The sequence below is a fragment of the Phyllobates terribilis genome, unplaced genomic scaffold (genome assembly GCF_046119375.1).
Source record: "Phyllobates terribilis strain yellow unplaced genomic scaffold, ASM4611937v1 Scaffold_180__1_contigs__length_3869351, whole genome shotgun sequence".
Taxonomy (NCBI): Eukaryota; Metazoa; Chordata; class Amphibia; order Anura; family Dendrobatidae; genus Phyllobates; species Phyllobates terribilis.
Genome location: NW_027362940.1, coordinates 2643441 through 2668393, shown reverse-complemented (window position 1 = coordinate 2668393; position 24953 = coordinate 2643441).

The window sequence follows — 24953 nt, the reverse complement described above, 5'->3', positions numbered from 1 at the left end:
CCTCTGTACAGTAACCTCATTCTAGATGTCTCAGTACAGAGGTGACTAGATCAGAGTTGCTGTACTGAGATTCATAGTTTGTGTGCACCGTACTGTGTATAAGGACGTCCTCTGTACAGTAACTTCAGTATAGATGTCTCAGTACAGAGGTGACTGGATCGGAGTTGCAGCACTGAGGTCCATGATCTCTGTGCACTGTACTGTGTATAAGGACGTCCTCTGTACGGTAACTTCAATTTAGATGTCTCAGTACAGAGGTGACTAGATCAGAGTTGCTGTAGTGAGATTCATAGTTTCTGTGCACCGTACTGTGTATAAGGACGTCCTCTGTACAGTAACCTTAGTCTAGATGTCTCAGTACAGAGGTGACTGGATCGGAGTTGCAGCACTGAGGTCCATGATCTCTGTGCACTGTACTGTGTATAAGGACGTCCTCTGTACAGTAACTTCAATTTAGATGTCTCAGTACAGAGGTGACTAGATCAGAGTTGCTGTAGTGAGATTCATAGTTTGTGTGCACCGTACTGTGTATAAGGACGTCATCTGTACAGTAACTTCAGTATAGATGTCTCAGTACAGAGGTGACTAGATCAGAGTTGCTGTACTGAGATTCATAGTTTCTGTGCACTGTACTGTGTATAAGGACGTCCTCTGTACAGTAACTTCAGTCTAGTTGTCTCAGTACAGAGGTTACTAGATCAGAGTTGCTGTACTGAGATTCATAGTTTGTGTGCACTGTACTGTGTATAAGGACGTCCTCTGTACAGTAACTTCAGTTTAGATGTCTCAGTACAGAGGTGACTAGTTGGGAGTTGCTGTACTGAGATTCATAGTTTGTGTGCACCGTACTGTGTATAAGGACGTCCTCTGTACAGTAACCTCAATCTAGATGTCTCAGTACAGAGGTGACTAGATCAGAGTTGCTGCACTGAGGTCCATGATTTCTGTGCACTTTACTGTGTATAAGGACGTCCTCTATACAGTAACTTCAGTCTAGTTGTCTCAGTACAGAGGTAACTAGATCAGAGTTGCTGCAGTAAGGTTCATGATCTCTGTGCATTGTACTGTGTATAAGAATGTCCTCTGTATGGTAACCTCAATCTAGATGTCTCAGTACAGAGGTGACTAGATGGGAGTTGCTGTACTGAGATTCATAGTTTCTGTGCACTGTACTGTGTATAAGGACGTCCTCTGTACAGTAACTTCAGTCTAGTTGTCTTAGTACAGAGGTAACTAGATCAGAGTTGCTGTATTGAGGTCCATGATTTCTGTGCACTGTACTATGTATAAGGACGTCCTCTATACAGTAACTTCAGTCTAGATGTCTCAGTACAGAGGTGACTAGATCGGAGTTGCTGTACTGAGGTCCATGATTTCTGTGCACTGTACTGTGTATAAGAACGTCCTCTGTACAGTAACCTCAATCTAGATGTCTCAGTACAGAGGTGACTAGATCAGAGTTGCTGTACTGAGATTCAAAGTTTGTGTGCACCGTACTGTTTATAAGGACGTCCTCTGTACAGTAACTTCAGTATAGATGTCTCAGTACAGAGGTGACTAGATCGGAGTTGCTGTACTGAGGTCCATGATCTCTGTGCACTGTACTGTGTATAAGGACATCCTCTGTACAGTAACTCCATTCTAGATGTCTCAGTACAGAGGTAACTAGATCAGAGTTGCTGTACTGAGATTCATAGTTTGTGTGCACCGTACTGTGTATAAGGACGTCCTCTGTACGGTAACTTCAATTTAGATGTCTCAGTACAGAGGTGACTAGATCAGAGTTGCTGCAGTAAGGTTCATGATCTCTGTGCACTGTACTGTGTATAAGGACGTCCTCTGTACAGTAACTTCAGTCTAGTTGTCTCAGTACAGAGGTAACTAGATCAGAGTTGCTGTACTGAGATTCCTAGTTTGTGTGCACCGCACTGTGTATAAGGACGTCCTCTGTACAGGTATTTCAGTATAGTTGTCTCAGTACAGAGGTAACTAGATCAGAGTTGCTGTACTGAGATTCCTAGTTTGTGTGCACCGCACTGTGTATAAGGACGTCCTCTGTACAGGTATTTCAGTATAGTTGTCTCAGTACAGAGGTAACTAGATCAGAGTTGCTGTACTGAGATTCATAGTTTGTGTGCACCGTCCTGTGTATGAGGACGTCCTCTGTACAGTAACCTCAATCTAGATGTCTCAGTACAGAGGTGACTAGATCAGAGTTGCTGCAGTAAGGTTCATGATTTCTGTGCACTGTACTGTGTATAAGGACTTCCTCTGTACAGTAACTTCAGTCTAGATGTCTCAGTACAGAGGTGACTAGATCAGAGTTGCTGCAGTAAGGTTCATGATTTCTGTGCACTGTACTGTGTATAAGGACGTCCTCTGTACAGTAACTTCAGTCTTGATGTCTCAGTACAGAGGTGACTAGATCGGAGTTGCTGTACTGAGGTCCATGATCTCTGTGTACTGTACTGTGTATAAGGACATCCTCTGTACAGTAACTTCAGTCTATTTGTCTCAGTACAGAGGTAACTAGATCAGAGTTGCTGTACTGAGATTCATAGTTTGTGTGCACTGTACTGTGTATAAGGAGGTCCTCTGTACAGTAACTTCAGTCTAGATGTCTCAGTACAGAGGTGACCAGATCAGAGTTTCTGTACTGAGATTCATAGTTTGTGTGCACTGTACTGTTTATAAGGACGTCCTCTGTACAGTAACTTCAATGTAGATGTCTCAGTACAGAGGTGACTAGATCAGAGTTGCAGCACTGAGGTCCATGATCTCTGTGCACTGTACTGTGTATAAGGACGTCCTCTGTACGGTAACTTCAATTTAGATGTCTCAGTACAGAGGTGACTAGATCAGAGTTGCTGTAGTGAGATTCATAGTTTGTGTGCACCGTACTGTGTATAAGGACGTCCTCTGTACAGTAACTTCAGTATAGATGTCTCAGTACAGAGATGACTAGATCAGAGTTGCTGTACTGAGATTCATAGTTTCTGTGCACTGTACTGTGTATAAGGACGTCCTCTGTACAGTAACTTCAGTCTAGTTGTCTCAGTAGACATGTGACTAGATCAGAGTTGCTGTACTGAGATTCATAGTTTGTGTGCACTGTACTGTGTATAAGGACGTCCTCTGTACAGTAACTTCAGTCTAGTTATCTCAGTACAGAGGTTACTAGATCAGAGTTGCTGTACTGAGATTCATAGTTTGTGTGCACTGTACTGTGTATAAGGACGTCCTCTGTACAGTAACTTCAGTCTAGATGTCTCAGTACAGAGGTGACTAGTTGGGAGTTGCTGTACTGAGATTCATAGTTTGTGTGCACCGTACTGTGTATAAGGACGTCCTCTGTACAGTAACCTCAATCTAGATGTCTCAGTACAGAGGTGACTAGATCAGAGTTGCTGCACTGAGGTCCATGATTTCTGTGCACTGTACTGTGTATAAGGACGTCCTCTATACAGTAACTTCAGTCTAGTTGTCTCAGTACAGAGGTAACTAGATCAGAGTTGCTGCAGTAAGGTTCATGATCTCTGTGCATTGTACTGTGTATAAGAACGACCTCTGTATGGTAACCTCAATCTAGATGTCTCAGTACAGAGGTGACTAGATGGGAGTTGCTGTACTGAGATTCATAGTTTCTGTGCACTGTACTGTGTATAAGGACGTCCTCTGTACAGTAACTTCAGTCTAGTTGTCTTAGTACAGAGGTAACTAGATCAGAGTTGCTGTACTGAGGTCCATGATTTCTGTGCACTGTACTATGTATAAGGACGTCCTCTATACAGTAACTTCAGTCTAGATGTCTCAGTACAGAGGTAACTAGTTCAGAGTTGCTGTACTGGATTCATAGTTTGTGTGCACCGTACTGTGTATGAGGACGTCCTCTGTACAGTAACCTCAAGCTAGATGTCTCAGTACAGAGGTGACTAGATCAGAGTTGCTGCAGTAAGGTTCATGATTTCTGTGCACTGTACTGTGTATAAGGACGTCCTCTGTACAGTAACTTCAGTCTAGATGTCTCAGTACAGAGGTGACTAGATCAGAGTTGCTGCAGTAAGGTTCATGATTTCTGTGCACTGTACTGTGTATAAGGACGTCCTCTGTACAGTAACTTCAGTCTAGATGTCTCAGTACAGAGGTGACTAGATCGGAGTTGCTGTACTGAGGTCCATGATCTCTGTGTACTGTACTGTGTATAAGGACATCCTCTGTACAGTAACTTCAGTCTATTTGTCTCAGTACATAGGTAAGTAGATCAGAGTTGCTGTACTGAGATTCATAGTTTGTGTGCACTGTACTGTGTATAAGGACGTCCTCTGTACAGTAACTTCAATCTAGATGTCTCAGTACAGAGGTGACTAGATCGGAGTTGCTGTACTGAGGTCTATGATATCTGTGCACTGTACTGTGTATAAGGACGTCCTCTGTACAGTAACTTCAGTATATTTGTCTCAGTACAGAGGTAACTAGATCAGAGTTGCTGTACTGAGATTCATAGTTTGTGTGCACCCTACTGTGTATAAGGACGTCCTCTGTACAGTAACTTCAGTCTAGATGTCTCAGTACAGAGGTGACTAGATCGGAGTTGCTGTACTGAGGTCCATGATCTCTGTGCACCGTACTGTGTATAAGGACGTCCTCTGTACAGTAACTTCAGTCTAGATGTCTCAGTACAGAGGTGACTAGATCAGAGTTGCTGTACTGAGATTCATAGTTTGTGTGCACCCTACTGTGTATAAGGACGTCCTCTGTACATTAACCTCATTCTAGATGTCTCAGTACAGAGGTGACTAGATCGGAGTTGCTGTACTGAGGTCCATGATCTCTGTGCACCGTACTGTGTATAAGGACGTCCTCTGTACAGTAACCTCAATTTAGATGTCTCAGTACAGAGGTGACTAGATCAGATTTGCTGCAGAAAGGTCCATGATCTCTGTGCACTGTACTGTGTATAAGGACGTCCTCTGTACAGTAACTTCAGTCTATTTGTCTCAGTACAGAGGTAACTAGATCAGAGTTGCTGTACTGAGATTCATAGTTTGTGTGCACTGTACTGTGTATAAGGACATCCTCTGTACAGTAACTTCAGTCTATTTGTCTCAGTACAGAGGTAACTAGATCAGAGTTGCTGTACTGAGATTCATAGTTTGTGTGCACTGTACTGTGTATAAGGAGGTCCTCTGTACAGTAACTTCAGTCTAGATGTCTCAGTACAGAGGTGACTAGATCAGAGTTGCTGTACTGAGATTCATAGTTTGTGTGCACTGTACTGTGTATAAGGAGGTCCTCTGTACAGTAACTTCAGTCTAGATGTCTCAGTACAGAGGTGACTAGATCAGAGTTTCTGTACTGAGATTCATAGTTTGTGTGCACTGTACTGTTTATAAGGACGTCCTCTGTACAGTAACTTCAATGTAGATGTCTCAGTACAGAGGTGACTAGATCAGAGTTGCAGCACTGAGGTCCATGATCTCTGTGCACTGTACTGTGTATAAGGACGTCCTCTGTACGGTAACTTCAATTTAGATGTCTCAGTACAGAGGTGACTAGATCAGAGTTGCTGTAGTGAGATTCATAGTTTGTGTGCACCGTACTGTGTATAAGGACGTCCTCTGTACAGTAACTTCAGTATAGATGTCTCAGTACAGAGATGACTAGATCAGAGTTGCTGTACTGAGATTCATAGTTTCTGTGCACTGTACTGTGTATAAGGACGTCCTCTGTACAGTAACTTCAGTCTAGTTGTCTCAGTAGACATGTGACTAGATCAGAGTTGCTGTACTGAGATTCATAGTTTGTGTGCACTGTACTGTGTATAAGGACGTCCTCTGTACAGTAACTTCAGTCTAGTTATCTCAGTACAGAGGTTACTAGATCAGAGTTGCTGTACTGAGATTCATAGTTTGTGTGCACTGTACTGTGTATAAGGACGTCCTCTGTACAGTAACTTCAGTCTAGATGTCTCAGTACAGAGGTGACTAGTTGGGAGTTGCTGTACTGAGATTCATAGTTTGTGTGCACCGTACTGTGTATAAGGACGTCCTCTGTACAGTAACCTCAATCTAGATGTCTCAGTACAGAGGTGACTAGATCAGAGTTGCTGCACTGAGGTCCATGATTTCTGTGCACTGTACTGTGTATAAGGACGTCCTCTATACAGTAACTTCAGTCTAGTTGTCTCAGTACAGAGGTAACTAGATCAGAGTTGCTGCAGTAAGGTTCATGATCTCTGTGCATTGTACTGTGTATAAGAACGACCTCTGTATGGTAACCTCAATCTAGATGTCTCAGTACAGAGGTGACTAGATGGGAGTTGCTGTACTGAGATTCATAGTTTCTGTGCACTGTACTGTGTATAAGGACGTCCTCTGTACAGTAACTTCAGTCTAGTTGTCTTAGTACAGAGGTAACTAGATCAGAGTTGCTGTACTGAGGTCCATGATTTCTGTGCACTGTACTATGTATAAGGACGTCCTCTATACAGTAACTTCAGTCTAGATGTCTCAGTACAGAGGTAACTAGTTCAGAGTTGCTGTACTGGATTCATAGTTTGTGTGCACCGTACTGTGTATGAGGACGTCCTCTGTACAGTAACCTCAAGCTAGATGTCTCAGTACAGAGGTGACTAGATCAGAGTTGCTGCAGTAAGGTTCATGATTTCTGTGCACTGTACTGTGTATAAGGACGTCCTCTGTACAGTAACTTCAGTCTAGATGTCTCAGTACAGAGGTGACTAGATCAGAGTTGCTGCAGTAAGGTTCATGATTTCTGTGCACTGTACTGTGTATAAGGACGTCCTCTGTACAGTAACTTCAGTCTAGATGTCTCAGTACAGAGGTGACTAGATCGGAGTTGCTGTACTGAGGTCCATGATCTCTGTGTACTGTACTGTGTATAAGGACATCCTCTGTACAGTAACTTCAGTCTATTTGTCTCAGTACATAGGTAAGTAGATCAGAGTTGCTGTACTGAGATTCATAGTTTGTGTGCACTGTACTGTGTATAAGGACGTCCTCTGTACAGTAACTTCAATCTAGATGTCTCAGTACAGAGGTGACTAGATCGGAGTTGCTGTACTGAGGTCTATGATATCTGTGCACTGTACTGTGTATAAGGACGTCCTCTGTACAGTAACTTCAGTATATTTGTCTCAGTACAGAGGTAACTAGATCAGAGTTGCTGTACTGAGATTCATAGTTTGTGTGCACCCTACTGTGTATAAGGACGTCCTCTGTACAGTAACTTCAGTCTAGATGTCTCAGTACAGAGGTGACTAGATCGGAGTTGCTGCAGTAAGGTTCATGATTTCTGTGCACTGTACTGTGTATAAGGACGTCCTCTGTACAGTAACTTCAGTCTAGATGTCTCAGTACAGAGGTGACTAGATCAGAGTTGCTGTACTGAGATTCATAGTTTGTGTGCACCCTACTGTGTATAAGGACGTCCTCTGTACATTAACCTCATTCTAGATGTCTCAGTACAGAGGTGACTAGATCGGAGTTGCTGTACTGAGGTCCATGATCTCTGTGCACCGTACTGTGTATAAGGACGTCCTCTGTACAGTAACCTCAATTTAGATGTCTCAGTACAGAGGTGACTAGATCAGATTTGCTGCAGAAAGGTCCATGATCTCTGTGCACTGTACTGTGTATAAGGACGTCCTCTGTACAGTAACTTCAGTCTAGATGTCTCAGTACAGAGGTGACTAGATCAGAGTTGCTGTACTGAGATTCATAGTTTGTGTGCACTGTACTGTGTATAAGGACGTCCTCTGTACAGTAACTTCAATTTAGATGTCTCAGTACAGAGGTGACTAGATCAGAGTTGCAGCACTGAGGTCCATGATCTCTGTGCACTGTACTGTGTATAAGGACGTCCTCTGTACGGTAACTTCAATTTAGATGTCTCAGTACAGAGGTGACTAGATCAGAGTTGCTGTAGTGAGATTCATAGTTTGTGGGCACCGTACTGTGTATAAGGACGTCCTCTGTACAGTAACTTTAGTATAGATGTCTCAGTACAGAGGTGACTAGATCAGAGTTGCTGTACTGAGATTCATAGTTTCTGTGCACTGTACTGTGTATAAGGACGTCCTCTGTACAGTATCTTCAGTCTAGTTGTCTCAGTACACATGTGACTAGATCAGAGTTGCTGTACTGAGATTCATAGTTTGTGTGCACTGTACTGTGTATAAGGACGTCCTCTGTACAGTAACTTCAGTCTAGTTGTCTCAGTACAGAGGTTACTAGATCAGAGTTGCTGTACTGAGATTCATAGTTTGTGTGCACTGTACTGTGTAGAAGGACGTCCTCTGTACAGTAACTTCAGTCTAGATGTCTCAGTACAGAGGTGACTAGATCAGAGTTGCTGCACTGAGGTCCATGATTTCTGTGCACTGTTCTGTGTATAAGGACGTCCTCTATACAGTACCTTCAGTCTAGTTGTCTCAGTACAGAGGTAACTAGATCAGAGTTGCTGCAGTAGGGTTCATGATCTCTGTGCATTGTACTGTGTATAAGAACGTCCTCTGTATGGTAACCTCAATCTAGATGTCTCAGTACAGAGGTGACTAGATGGGAGTTGCTGTACTGAGATTCATAGTTTCTGTGCACTGTACTGTGTATAAGGACGTCCTCTGTACAGTAACTTCAGTCTAGTTGTCTTAGTACAGAGGTAACTAGATCAGAGTTGCTGTACTGAGGTCCATGATTTCTGTGCACTGTACTATGTACAAGGACGTCCTCTATACAGTAACTTCAGTCTAGATGTCTCAGTACAGAGGTGACTAGATTGGAGTTGCTATACTGAGGTCCATGATTTCTGTGCACTCTACTGTGTATAAGGACGTCCTCTGTACAGTAACCTCAATCTAGATGTCTCACTACAGAGGTAACTAGATCAGAGTTGCTGTACTGAGATTCATAGTTTGTGTGCACCGTACTGTGTATAAGGACGTCCTCTGTACAGTAACTCCATTCTAGATGTCTCAGTACAGAGGTAACTAGATCAGAGTTGCTGTACTGAGATTCCTAGTTTGTGTGCACCGTACTGTGCATAAGGACGTCCTCTGTACGGTAACTTCAATTTAGATATCTCAGTACAGAGGTGACTAGATCAGAGTTGCTGTAGTGAGATTCATAGTTTGTGTGCACCGTACTGTGTATAAGGACGTCCTCTGTACAGTAACTTCAGTCTAGTTGTCTCATTACAGAGGTGACTAGATCAGAGTTGCTGTACTGAGATTCATAGTTTGTGTGCACCGTACTGTGTATAAGGACGTCCTTTGTACAGTAACTTCAGTCTAGTTGTCTCAGTACAGAAGTGACTAGATCAGAGTTGCTGTACTGATATTCATAGTTTGTGTGCAGTGTACTGTGTATAAGGAGGTCCTCTGTACAGTAACTTCAGTCTAGTTGTCTCAGTATGGAGGTAACTAGATCAGAGTTGCTGTACTGATATTCATAGTTTGTGTGCACTGTACTGTGTATAAGGACGTCCTCTGTACAGTAACTTCAATCTAGATATCTCAGTACAGAGGTGACTAGATCAGAGTTGCAGCTGTAAGGTTCATGATCTCTGTGCACTGTACTGTGTATAAGGACGTCCTCTGTACAGTAACTTCAGTCTAGTTGTCTCAGTACAGAGGTTACTAGATCAGAGTTGCTGTACTGAGATTCATAGTTTGTGTGCACTGTACTGTGTATAAGGACGTCCTCTGTACAGTAACTCCATTCTAGATGTCTCAGTACAGAGGTAACTAGATCAGAGTTGCTGTACTGAGATTCCTAGTTTGTGTGCACCGTACTGTGCATAAGGACGTCCTCTGTACGGTAACTTCAATTTAGATATCTCAGTACAGAGGTGACTAGATCAGAGTTGCTGTAGTGAGATTCATAGTTTGTGTGCACCGTACTGTGTATAAGGACGTCCTCTGTACAGTAACTTCAGTCTAGTTGTCTCATTACAGAGGTGACTAGATCAGAGTTGCTGCAGTAAGGTTCATGATCTCTGTGCACTGTACTGTGTATAAGGACGTCCTCTGTACAGTAACTTCAGTCTAGATGTCTCAGTACAGAGGTGACTAGATCAGAGTTGCTGTACTGAGATTTATAGTTTGTGTGCACCGTACTGTGTATAAGGACGTCCTCTGTACAGTAACTTCAGTCTAGATGTCTCAGTACAGAGGTGACTAGATCAGAGTTGCTGTACTGAGATTCATAGTTTGTGTGCACCGTACTGTGTATAAGGACGTCCTTTGTACAGTAACTTCAGTCTAGTTGTCTCAGTACAGAAGTGACTAGATCAGAGTTGCTGTACTGATATTCATAGTTTGTGTGCACTGTACTGTGTATAAGGAGGTCCTCTGTACAGTAACTTCAGTCTAGTTGTCTCAGTATGGAGGTAACTAGATCAGAGTTGCTGTACTGATATTCATAGTTTGTGTGCACTGTACTGTGTATAAGGACGTCCTCTGTACAGTAACTTCAATCTAGATATCTCAGTACAGAGGTGACTAGATCAGAGTTGCAGCTGTAAGGTTCATGATCTCTGTGCACTGTACTGTGTATAAGGACGTCCTCTGTACAGTAACTTCAGTCTAGTTGTCTCAGTACAGAGGTAACTAGATCAGAGTTGCTGTACTGAGATTCCTAGTTTGTGTGTACCGTACTGTGTATAAGGACGTCCTCTGTACAGGTATTTCAGTATAGTTGTCTCAGTACAGAGGTAACTAGATCGGAGTTGCTGTACTGAGGTCCATGATCTCTGTGTACTGTACTGTGTATAAGGACGTCCTCTGTACAGTAACTTCAGTCTATTTGTCTCAGTACAGAGGTAACTAGATCAGAGTTGCTGTACTGAGATTCATAGTTTGTGTGCACTGTACTGTGTATAAGGACGTCCTCTGTACAGTAACTTCAATCTAGATGTCTCAGTACAGAGGTGACTAGATCGGAGTTGCTGTACTGAGGTCCATGATCTCTGTGCACTGTACTGTGTATAAGGACGTCCTCTGTACAGTAACTTCAGTCTATTTGTCTCAGTACAGAGGTAACTAGATCAGAGTTGCTGTACTGAGATTCATAGTTTGTGTGCACCCTACTGTGTATAAGGACGTCCTCTGTACAGTAACTTCAGTCTAGATGTCTCAGTACAGAGGTGACTAGATCGGAGTTGCTGTACTGAGGTCCATGATCTCTGTGCACCGTACTGTGTATAAGGACGTCCTCTGTACAGTAACTTCAGTCTAGATGTCTCAGTACAGAGGTGACTAGATCAGAGTTGCTGTACTGAGATTCATAGTTTGTGTGCACCCTACTGTGTATAAGGACGTCCTCTGTACATTAACCTCATTCTAGATGTCTCAGTACAGAGGTGACTAGATCGGAGTTGCTGTACTGAGGTCCATGATCTCTGTGCACCGTACTGTGTATAAGGACGTCCTCTGTACAGTAACCTCAATTTAGATGTCTCAGTACAGAGGTGACTAGATCAGATTTGCTGCAGAAAGGTCCATGATCTCTGTGCACTGTACTGTGTATAAGGACGTCCTCTGTACAGTAACTTCAGTCTAGATGTCTCAGTACAGAGGTGACTAGATCAGAGTTGCTGTACTGAGATTCATAGTTTGTGTGCACTGTACTGTGTATAAGGACGTCCTCTGTACAGTAACTTCAGTATAGATGTCTCAGTACAGAGGTGACTAGATCAGAGTTGCTGTAGTGAGATTCATAGTTTCTGTGCACTGTACTGTGTATAAGGACGTCCTCTGTACAGTAACTTCAGTCTAGTTGTCTCAGTACAGAGGTGACTAGATCAGAGTTGCTGTACTGAGATTCATAGTTTCTGTGCACTGTACTGTGTATAAGGACGTCCTCTATACAGTAACTTCAGTCTAGATGTCTCAGTACAGAGGTGACTAGTTGGGAGTTGCTGTACTGAGATTCATAGTTTGTGTGCACCGTACTGTGTATAAGGACGTCCTCTGTACAGTAACCTCAATCTAGATGTCTCAGTACAGAGGTGACTAGATCAGAGTTGCTGTACTGAGATTCATAGTTTGTGTGCACTGTTCTGTGTATAAGGACGTCCTCTGTACAGTAACTTCAGTATAGATGTCTCAGTACAGAGGTGACTAGATCAGAGTTGCAGCACTGAGGTCCATGATCTCTGTGTACTGTACTGTGTATAAGGACGTCCTCTGTACGGTAACTTCAATTTAGATGTCTCAGTACAGAGGTGACTAGATCAGAGTTGCTGTAGTGAGATTCATAGTTTGTGTGCACCGTACTGTGTATAAGGACGTCCTCTGTACGGTAACTTCAGTCTAGTTGTCTCAGTACAGAGCTAAGTAGATCAGAGTTGCTGTATTGAGATTCATAGTTTGTGTGCACCGTACTGTGTATAAGGACGTCCTCTGTACGGTAACTTCAGTCTAGTTGTCTCAGTACAGAGGTAACTAGATCAGAGTTGCTGTACTGAGATTCCTAGTTTGTGTGCACTGTACTGTGTATAAGGACGTCCTCTGTACAGTAACTTCAGTCTAGTTGTCTCATTACAGAGGTGACTAGATCAGAGTTGCTGCAGTAAGGTTCATGATCTCTGTGCACTGTACTGTGTATAAGGAAGTCCTCTGTACAGTAACTTCAGTCTAGATGTCTCAGTACAGAGGTGACTAGATCAGAGTTGCTGTACTGAGATTCATAGTTTGTGTGCACTGTACTGTGTATAAGGACGTCCTCTGTACAGTAACTTCAGTCTAGATGTCTCAGTACAGAGGTGACTAGATGGGAGTTGCTGTACTGAGATTCATAGTTTGTGTGCACCGTACTGTGTATAAGGACGTCCTCTGTACAGTAACTTCAATCTAGATGTCTCAGTACAGAGGTGACTAGATCAGAGTTGCTGCAGTAAGGTCCATGATTTCTGTGCACTGTACTGTGTATAAGGATGTCCTCTGTACAGTAACTTCAGTCTAGTTGTCTCAGTACAGAGGTAAGTAGATCGGAGTTGCTGTACTGATATTCATAGTTTGTGTGCACTGTACTGTGTATAAGGACGTCCTCTGTACAGTAACCACAATCTAGATGTCTCAGTACAGAGGTGACTAGATCGGAGTTGCTGCAGTAAGGTTCATGATTTCTGTGCACTGTACTGTGTATAAGGACGTCCTCTGTACAGTAACTTCAGTCTATTTGTCTCAGTACAGAGGTGACTAGATCAGAGTTGCTGTACTGAGATTCATAGTTTGTGTGCACTGCAGGATAGGATTAGATACACAGCTCAGTAGACAGTATCACACAGTTGAGGATTAGATACACAGCTCAGCAGACAGTATCACACAGGATAGGATTAGATACACAGCTCAGCAGACAGTATCACACAGTTGAGGATTAGATACATCGCTCAGCAGACATTATCACACAGGAGAGGATTAGATACACAGCATAGGATTAGATACACAGCTCAGCAGACAGTATCACACAGGAGAGGATTAGATACACAGCTCAGCAGACAGTATCACACAGGAGAGGATTAGATACACAGCTCAGCAGACGGTATCACACATGAGAGGATTAGATACACAGCTCAGCACACAGTATCTCACAGGAGAAGATTAGATACACGGCTCAGCAGACAGTATCTCACAGGAGAGAATTAGATACATGACTCAGCAGACAGTATCACACAGGAGAGGATTAGATACACGGCTCAGCAGACAGTATCACACAGGAGAGGATTAGATACACAGCTCAGCAGACAGTATTGCAGAGGATAGGATTAGATACACAGCTCAGCAGACGGTATCACACAGTACAGGATTAGATACACTGCTCAGCAGACGGTATCACACAGAATAGGATTAGATACACAGCTCAGCAGACAGTATCACACAGGAGAGGATTAGATACACGGTTCAGCAGACAGTATCACACAGGGTAGGATTAGATACATTGCTCAGCAGACAGTATCACACAGTAAAGGATTAGATACACAGCTCAGCAGACAGTATCACACAGGACAGGATTAGATACACAGCTCAGCAGACAGTATCACACAGGATAGGTTTAGATACACAGCTCAGAAGACAGTATCACACAGGAGAGGATTAGATACACTGCTCAGCAGACGGTATCACACAGAATAGGATTAGATACACAGCTCAGCAGACAGTATCACACAGGAGAGGATTAGATACATGGCTCAGCAGACAGTATCACACAGGATAGGATTAGATACACAGCTCAGCAGACGGTATCACACAGGACAGGATTAGATACACAGCTCAGCAGACTATCACACAGGATAGGATTCTAAACACTATTCAGCAGACAGTATCACACAGAAGAGGATTAGATACACAGCTCAGCACACAGTATCTCACAGGATTGGATTAGATACACTGCTCAACAGACAGTATCACACAGGACAGGATTTGATGCATAGCTCAGCAGACGGTATCACACATGAGAGGATTAGATACACGGATCAGCAGACAGTATCACACATGGGAGGATTAGATATACAGCTCAGCAGACAATATCACACAGGAGAGGATTAGATACACAGCTCAGCAGACAGTATCACACAGGAGAGGATTAGAAACACAGCTCAGCAGACAGTATCACACAGGATATTATTAGATACACAGCTAAGCAGACAGTATCACACAGGAGAAGATTAGATACACAGCTCAGCAGACAGTATCACACAGGAGAGAATTGGATACACAGCTCAGCAGACGGTATCACACAGGAGAGGATTAGATACACGGCTCAGCAGACAGTATCACACAGGAGAGGATTAGATACACAGCTCAGCAGACAGTATCACACAGGAGAGGATTGGATACACAGCTCAGCAGACAGTATCACACAGGAGAGGATTAGATACACAGCTCAGCAGACAGTATCACACAGGAGAGGATTAGATACACAGCTCAGCAGACAGTATCGCACAGGAGAGGATTAGATACACGGCTCAGCAGACAGTATCACACAGGAGAGGATTAGATACACAGCTCAGCAGACAGTATCACACAGGAGAGGATTAGATACACAGCTCAGCAGACAGTACCACACAGGAGAAGATTAGATACACGGCTCAGCAGACGGTATCACACAGGAGAGGATTAGATACACAGCTCAGCAGACAGTATCACACAGGAGAGGATTAGATACATAGCTCAGCAGACTGTATCACACAGGAGAGGATTAGATACACAGCTCAGCAGATGGTATCACACAGGAGAGGATTAGATACACAGCTCAGCAGACAGTATCACACAGGAGAGGATTAGATACATAGCTCAGCAGACTGTATCACACAGGAGAGGATTAGATACACAGCTCAGCAGACAGTATTACACTGGAGAGGATTAGATAAACAGCATAGGATTAGATACACAGCTCAGCAGACAGTATCACACAGGAGAGGATTAGATACACAGCTCAGCAGACAGTATCACACAGGACAGGATTAGATACATAGCTCAGCAGACAGTATCACACAGGAGAGGATTAGATACACTGCTCAACAGACAGTATCACACAGGACAGGATTAGATACATAGCTCAGCAGACAGTATCACACAGAATTGGATTAGATACACTGCTCAACAGACAGTATCACACAGGACAGGGTTAGATACATAGCTCAGCAGACGGTATCACACATGAGAGGATTAGATACACTGCTCTGCAGACAGTATCACACAGGAGAGGATTAGATACACGGCTCTGCAGACAGTATCACACAGGAGAGGATTAGATACACGGCTCAGCAGATAGTATCACACTGGGGAGGATTAGATACACGGCTCAGCAGATAGTATCACACTGGGGAGGATTAGATACACGGCTCAGCAGATAGTATCACACTGGGGAGGATTAGATACACGGCTCAGTAGATAGTATCACACTGGGGAGGATTAGATACACAGCTCAGCAGACAGTATCACACAGTAGAGGATTAGATACTTGGCTCAGCAGACAGTATCACACAGGAGAGGATTAGATACACAGCTCAGCAGACAGTATCGCACAGGAGAGGATTAGATACACCGCTCAGCAGACAGTATCACACAGGATAGGATTAGATACACGGCTCAGCAGACAGTATCACACAGGAGAGGATTAGATACACCGCTCAGCAGACAGTATCACACAGGATAGGATTAGATACACATCTCAGCAGACAGTATCACACAGGATAGGATTAGATACACATCTCAGCAGACAGTATTACACAGGAGAGGATTAGATACACAGCATAGGATTAGATACACAGCTCAGCAGACAGTATCACACAGCATAGGATTAGATACACAGCTCAGCAGACAGTATCACACAGGAGAGGATTAGATACACAGCTCAGCAGACAGTATCACACAGGAGAGGATTAGATACATGGCTCAGCAGACATTATCACACAGGAGAGGATTAGATACACAGCATAGGATTAGATACACAGCTCAGCAGACAGTATCACACAGGAGAGGATTAGATACACAGCTCAGCAGACAGTGTCACACAGGAGAGGATTAGATACACAGCTCAGCAGACAGTATCACACAGGAGGGGATTAGATACACAGCTCAGCAGACAGTATCACACAGGAGGGGATTAGATACACAGCTCAGCAGACAGTATCACACAGGATAAGATTAGATACACTGCTCAGCAGACGGTATCACACAGCATAGGATTAGATACACAGCTCAGCACACAGTATCTCACAGGAGAAGATTAGATACACAGCTCAGCAGACAGTATCACACAGGAGAAGATTAGATACACAGCTCAGCAGACAGTATCACACAGGAGAGGATTAGATACACAGCTCAGCAGACAGTATCACACAGGATAAGATTAGATACACTGCTCAGCAGACGGTATCACACAGCATAGGATTAGATACACAGCTCAGCACACAGTATCTCACAGGAGAAGATTAGATACACGGCTCAGCAGACAGTATCACAAAGGAGAAGATTAGATACACAGCTCAGCAGACAGTATCACACAGGAGAGGATTAGATACACAGCTCAGCAGACAGTATCACACAGGAGAGGATTAGATACACAGCTCAGCAGACAGTATTGCAGAGGATAGGATTAGATACACAGCTCAGCAGACGGTATCACACAGGACAGGATTAGATACACTGCTCAGCAGACGGTATCACACAGAATAGGATTAGATACACAGCTCAGCAGACAGTATCACACAGGAGAGGATTAGATACACGGTTCAGCAGACAGTATCACACAGGGTAGGATTAGATACATTGCTCAGCAGACAGTATCACACAGTAAAGGATTAGATACACAGCTCAGCAGACAGTATCACACAGGAGAAGATTAGATACACAGCTCAGCAGACAGTATCACACAGGAGAGGATTAGAGATACAGCTCAGCAGACACTATCACACGAGAGGATTAGATACACAGCTCAACAGACAGTATCACACATTAGAGGATTAGATACACAGCTCAGCAGACAGTATCACACAGGAGAGGATTGGATACACAGCTCAGCAGACAGTATCACACAGGATGGGATTAGATAAACAGCTCAGCAGACAGTATCACACAGGAGAGAATTGGATACACAGCTCAGCAGACGGTATCACACAGGAGAGGATTAGATACACGGCTCAGCAGACAGTATCACACAGGAGAGGATTAGATACACAGCTCAGCAGACAGTATCACACAGGAGAGGATTGGATACACAGCTCAGCAGACAGTATCACACAGGATGGGATTAGATACACAGCTCAGCAGACAGTATCACACAGGAGAGAATTGGATACACAGCTCAGCAGACGGTATCACACAGGAGAGGATTAGATACACGGCTCAGCAGACAGTATCACACAGGAGAGGATTAGATACACAGCTCAGCAGACAGTATCACACAGGAGAGGATTGGATACACAGCTCAGCAGACAGTATCACACAGGAGAGGATTAGATACACAGCTCAGCAGACAGTATCACACAGGAGAGGATTAGATACACAGCTCAGCAGACAGTATCGCACAGGAGAGGATTAGATACACGGCTCAGCAGACAGTATCATACAGGAGAGGATTAGATACACAGCTCAGCAGACAGTATCACACAGGAGAGGATTAGATACACAGCTCAGCAGACAGTACCACACAGGAGAAGATTAGATACACGGCTCAGCAGACGGTATCACACAGGAGAGGATTAGATACACAGCTCAGCAGACAGTATCACACAGGAGAGGATTAGATACATAGCTCAGCAGACTGTATCACACAGGAGAGGATTAGATACACAGCTCAGCAGACAGTATTACACTGGAGAGGATTAGATAAACAGCATAGGATTAGATACACAGCTCAGCAGACAGTATCACACAGGAGAGGATTAGATACACAGCTCAGCAGACAGTATCACACAGGACAGGATTAGATACATAGCTCAGCAGACAGTATCACACAGGAGAGGATTAGATACACTGCTCAACAGACAGTATCACACAGGACAGGATTAGATACATAGCTCAGCAGACAGTATCACACAGAATTGGATTAGATACACTGCTCAACAGACAGTATCACACAGGACAGGATTAGATACATAGCTCAGCAGACGGTATCACACATGAGAGGATTAGATACACTGCTCTGCAGACAGTATCACACAGGAGAGGATTAGATACACAGCTCAGCACACAGTATCACACAGGAGAGGATTAGATACACGGCTCTGCAGACAGTATCACACAGGAGAGGATTAGATACACGGCTCAGCAGATAGTATCACACTGGGGAGGATTAGATACACGGCTCAGCAGATAGTATCACACTGGGGAGGATTAGATACACGGCTCAGCAGATAGTATCACACTGGGGAGGATTAGATACACGGCTCAGTAGATAGTATCACACTGGGGAGGATTAGATACACAGCTCAGCAGACAGTATCACACAGTAGAGGATTAGATACTTGGCTCAGCAGACAGTATCACACAGGAGAGGATTAGATACACAGCTCAGCAGACAGTATCGCACAGGAGAGGATTAGATACACCGCTCAGCAGACAGTATCACACAGGATAGGATTAGATACACGGCTCAGCAGACAGTATCACACAGGAGAGGATTAGATACACCGCTCAGCAGACAGTATCACACAGGATAGGATTAGATACACATCTCAGCAGACAGTATCACACAGGATAGGATTAGATACACATCTCAGCAGACAGTATTACACAGGAGAGGATTAGATACACAGCATAGGATTAGATACACAGCTCAGCAGACAGTATCACACAGCATAGGATTAGATACACAGCTCAGCAGACAGTATCACACAGGAGAGGATTAGATACACAGCTCAGCAGACAGTATCACACAGGAGAGGATTAGATACATGGCTCAGCAGACATTATCACACAGGAGAGGATTAGATACACAGCATAGGATTAGATACACAGCTCAGCAGACAGTATCACACAGGAGAGGATTAGATACACAGCTCAGCAGACAGTGTCACACAGGAGAGGATTAGATACACAGCTCAGCAGACAGTATCACACAGGAGGGGATTAGATACACAGCTCAGCAGACAGTATCACACAGGAGGGGATTAGATACACAGCTCAGCAGACAGTATCACACAGGATAAGATTAGATACACTGCTCAGCAGACGGTATCACACAGCATAGGATTAGATACACAGCTCAGCACACAGTATCTCACAGGAGAAGATTAGATACACAGCTCAGCAGACAGTATCACACAGGAGAAGATTAGATACACAGCTCAGCAGACAGTATCACACAGGAGAGGATTAGATACACAGCTCAGCAGACAGTATCACACAGGATAAGATTAGATACACTGCTCAGCAGACGGTATCACACAGCATAGGATTAGATACACAGCTCAGCACACAGTATCTCACAGGAGAAGATTAGATACACGGCTCAGCAGACAGTATCACAAAGGAGAAGATTAGATACACAGCTCAGCAGACAGTATCACACAGGAGAGGATTAGATACACAGCTCAGCAGACAGTATCACACAGGAGAGGATTAGATACACAGCTCAGCAGACAGTATTGCAGAGGATAGGATTAGATACACAGCTCAGCAGACGGTATCACACAGGACAGGATTAGATACACTGCTCAGCAGACGGTATCACACAGAATAGGATTAGATACACAGCTCAGCAGACAGTATCACACAGGAGAGGATTAGATACACGGTTCAGCAGACAGTATCACACAGGGTAGGATTAGATACATTGCTCAGCAGACAGTATCACACAGTAAAGGATTAGATACACAGCTCAGCAGACAGTATCACACAGGACAGGATTAGATACACAGCTCAGCAGACAGTATCACACAGGATAGGTTTAGATACACAGCTCAGAAGACAGTATCACACAGGAGAGGATTAGATACACTGCTCAGCAGACGGTATCACACAGAATAGGATTAGATACACAGCTCAGCAGACAGTATCACACAGGAGAGGATTAGATACACGGCTCAGCAGACAGTATCACACAGGATAGGATTAGATACACAGCTCAGCAGACAGTATCACACAGGACAGCATTAGATACACAGCTCAGCAGACAGTATCACACAGGAGATGATTAGATACACAGCTCAGCAGACGGTATCACACAGGACAGGATTAGATACACAGCTCAGCAGACTATCACACAGGATAGGATTCTAAACAGTATTCAGGAGACAGTATCACACAGAAGAGGATTAGATACACAGCTCAGCACACAGTATCTCACAGGATTGGATTAGATACACTGCTCAACAGACAGTATCACACAGGACAGGATTTGATGCATAGCTCAGCAGACGGTATCACACATGAGAGGATTAGATACACAGCTCAGCAGACAGTATCACACATGGGAGGATTAGATATACAGCTCAGCAGACAATATCACACATGGGAGGATTAGATACACAGCTCAGCAGACAGTATCACACAGGATATTATTAGATACACGGCTCAGCAGATGGCATCACACAGGAGAAGATTAGATACACAGCTCAGCAGACAGTATCACACAGGAGAAGATTAGATACACAGCTCAGCAGACAGTATCACACAGGAGAGGATTAGAGATACAGCTCAGCAGACACTATCACACGAGAGGATTAGATACACAGCTCAACAGAGAGTATCACACAGGAGAGGATTAGATACACAGCTCAGCAGACAGTATCACACAGGATAGGATTAGATACACAGCTCAGCAGACAGTATCACACAGGAGAAGATTAGATACACAGCTCAGCAGACAGTATCACACAGGGAAGGATTAGAGATACAGCTCAGCTGACAGTATCTCACAGGATAGGATTAGATACACAGCTCAGCAGACAGTATCACACAGGAGAGGATAAGATACACTGGTCAGCAGACAGTATCACACAGGAGAGGATTAGATACACAGCTCAGCAGACAGTATCACACAGCATAGGATTAGTTACACGGCTCAGCAGACAGTATCACACAGTAAAAGATTAGATACACTGCTCAGCAGACAGTATCACACAGCATAGGATTAGATACACAGCTCAGCAGACAGTATCGCACAGGAGACGATTAGATACACGGCTCTGCAGACAGTATCGCACAGGAGAGGATTAGATACACGGCTCTGCAGACAGTATCACACTGGGGAGGATTAGATACACAGCTCAGCAGACAGTATCACACAGGAGAGGATTAGATACACAGCTCAGCAGACAGCATCACACAGGAGAGGATTAGATACATGACTCAGCAGACGGTATCACACAGGACAGGATTAGATACACTGCTCAGCAGACGGTATCACACAGAATAGGATTAGATACACAGCTCAGCAGACAGTATCACACAGGAGAGGATTAGATACACGGTTCAGCAGACAGTATCACACAGGGTAGGATTAGATACATTGCTCAGCAGACAGTATCACACAGTAAAGGATTAGATACACAGCTCAGCAGACAGTATCACACAGGACAGGATTAGATACACAGCTCAGCAGACAGTATCACACAGGAGAGGATTAGATACACGGCTCAGCAGACAGTATCATACAGGAGAGGATTAGATACACAGCTCAGCAGACAGTATCACACAGGAGAGGATTAGATACACAGCTCAGCAGACAGTACCACACAGGAGAAGATTAGATACACGGCTCAGCAGACGGTATCACACAGGAGAGGATTAGATACACAGCTCAGCAGACAGTATCACACAGGAGAGGATTAGATACATAGCTCAGCAGACTGTATCACACAGGAGAGGATTAGATACACAGCTCAGCAGACAGTATTACACTGGAGAGGATTAGATAAACAGCATAGGATTAGATACACAGCTCAGCAGACAGTATCACACAGGAGAGGATTAGATACACAGCTCAGCAGACAGTATCACACAGGACAGGATTAGATACATAGCTCAGCAGACAGTATCACACAGGAGAGGATTAGATACACTGCTCAACAGACAGTATCACACAGGACAGGATTAGATACATAGCTCAGCAGACAGTATCACACAGAATTGGATTAGATACACTGCTCAACAGACAGTATCACACAGGACAGGATTAGATACATAGCTCAGCAGACGGTATCACACATGAGAGGATTAGATACACTGCTCTGCAGACAGTATCACACAGGAGAGGATTAGATACACAGCTCAGCACACAGTATCACACAGGAGAGGATTAGATACACGGCTCTGCAGACAGTATCACACAGGAGAGGATTAGATACACGGCTCAGCAGATAGTATCACACTGGGGAGGATTAGATACACGGCTCAGCAGATAGTATCACACTGGGGAGGATTAGATACACGGCTCAGCAGATAGTATCACACTGGGGAGGATTAGATACACGGCTCAGTAGATAGTATCACACTGGGGAGGATTAGATACACAGCTCAGCAGACAGTATCACACAGTAGAGGATTAGATACTTGGCTCAGCAGACAGTATCACACAGGAGAGGATTAGATACACAGCTCAGCAGACAGTATCGCACAGGAGAGGATTAGATACACCGCTCAGCAGACAGTATCACACAGGATAGGATTAGATACACGGCTCAGCAGACAGTATCACACAGGAGAGGATTAGATACACATCTCAGCAGACAGTATCACACAGGATAGGATTAGATACACATCTCAGCAGACAGTATTACACAGGAGAGGATTAGATACACAGCATAGGATTAGATACACAGCTCAGCAGACAGTATCACACAGGATAGGATTAGATACACATCTCAGCAGACAGTATCACACAGGATAGGATTAGATACACATCTCAGCAGACAGTATTACACAGGAGAGGATTAGATACACAGCATAGGATTAGATACACAGCTCAGCAGACAGTATCACACAGCATAGGATTAGATACACAGCTCAGCAGACAGTATCACACAGGAGAGGATTAGATACACAGCTCAGCAGACAGTATCACACAGGAGAGGATTAGATACATGGCTCAGCAGACATTATCACACAGGAGAGGATTAGATACACAGCATAGGATTAGATACACAGCTCAGCAGACAGTATCACACAGGAGAGGATTAGATACACAGCTCAGCAGACAGTGTCACACAGGAGAGGATTAGATACACAGCTCAGCAGACAGTATCACACAGGAGGGGATTAGATACACAGCTCAGCAGACAGTATCACACAGGAGGGGATTAGATACACAGCTCAGCAGACAGTATCACACAGGATAAGATTAGATACACTGCTCAGCAGACGGTATCACACAGGATAGGATTAGATACACAGCTCAGCACACAGTATCTCACAGGAGAAGATTAGATACACAGCTCAGCAGACAGTATCACACAGGAGAAGATTAGATACACAGCTCAGCAGACAGTATCACACAGGAGAGGATTAGATACACAGCTCAGCAGACAGTATCACACAGGATAAGATTAGATACACTGCTCAGCAGACGGTATCACACAGCATAGGATTAGATACACAGCTCAGCACACAGTATCTCACAGGAGAAGATTAGATACACGGCTCAGCAGACAGTATCACAAAGGAGAAGATTAGATACACAGCTCAGCAGACAGTATCACACAGGAGAGGATTAGATACACAGCTCAGCAGACAGTATCACACAGGAGAGGATTAGATACACAGCTCAGCAGACAGTATTGCAGAGGATAGGATTAGATACACAGCTCAGCAGACGGTATCACACAGGACAGGATTAGATACACTGCTCAGCAGACGGTATCACACAGAATAGGATTAGATACACAGCTCAGCAGACAGTATCACACAGGAGAGGATTAGATACACGGTTCAGCAGACAGTATCACACAGGGTAGGATTAGATACATTGCTCAGCAGACAGTATCACACAGTAAAGGATTAGATACACAGCTCAGCAGACAGTATCACACAGGACAGGATTAGATACACAGCTCAGCAGACAGTATCACACAGGATAGGTTTAGATACACAGCTCAGAAGACAGTATCACACAGGAGAGGATTAGATACACTGCTCAGCAGACGGTATCACACAGAATAGGATTAGATACACAGCTCAGCAGACAGTATCACACAGGAGAGGATTAGATACACGGCTCAGCAGACAGTATCACACAGGATAGGATTAGATACACAGCTCAGCAGACAGTATCACACAGGACAGCATTAGATACACAGCTCAGCAGACAGTATCACACAGGAGATGATTAGATACACAGCTCAGCAGACGGTATCACACAGGACAGGATTAGATACACAGCTCAGCAGACTATCACACAGGATAGGATTCTAAACAGTATTCAGGAGACAGTATCACACAGAAGAGGATTAGATACACAGCTCAGCACACAGTATCTCACAGGATTGGA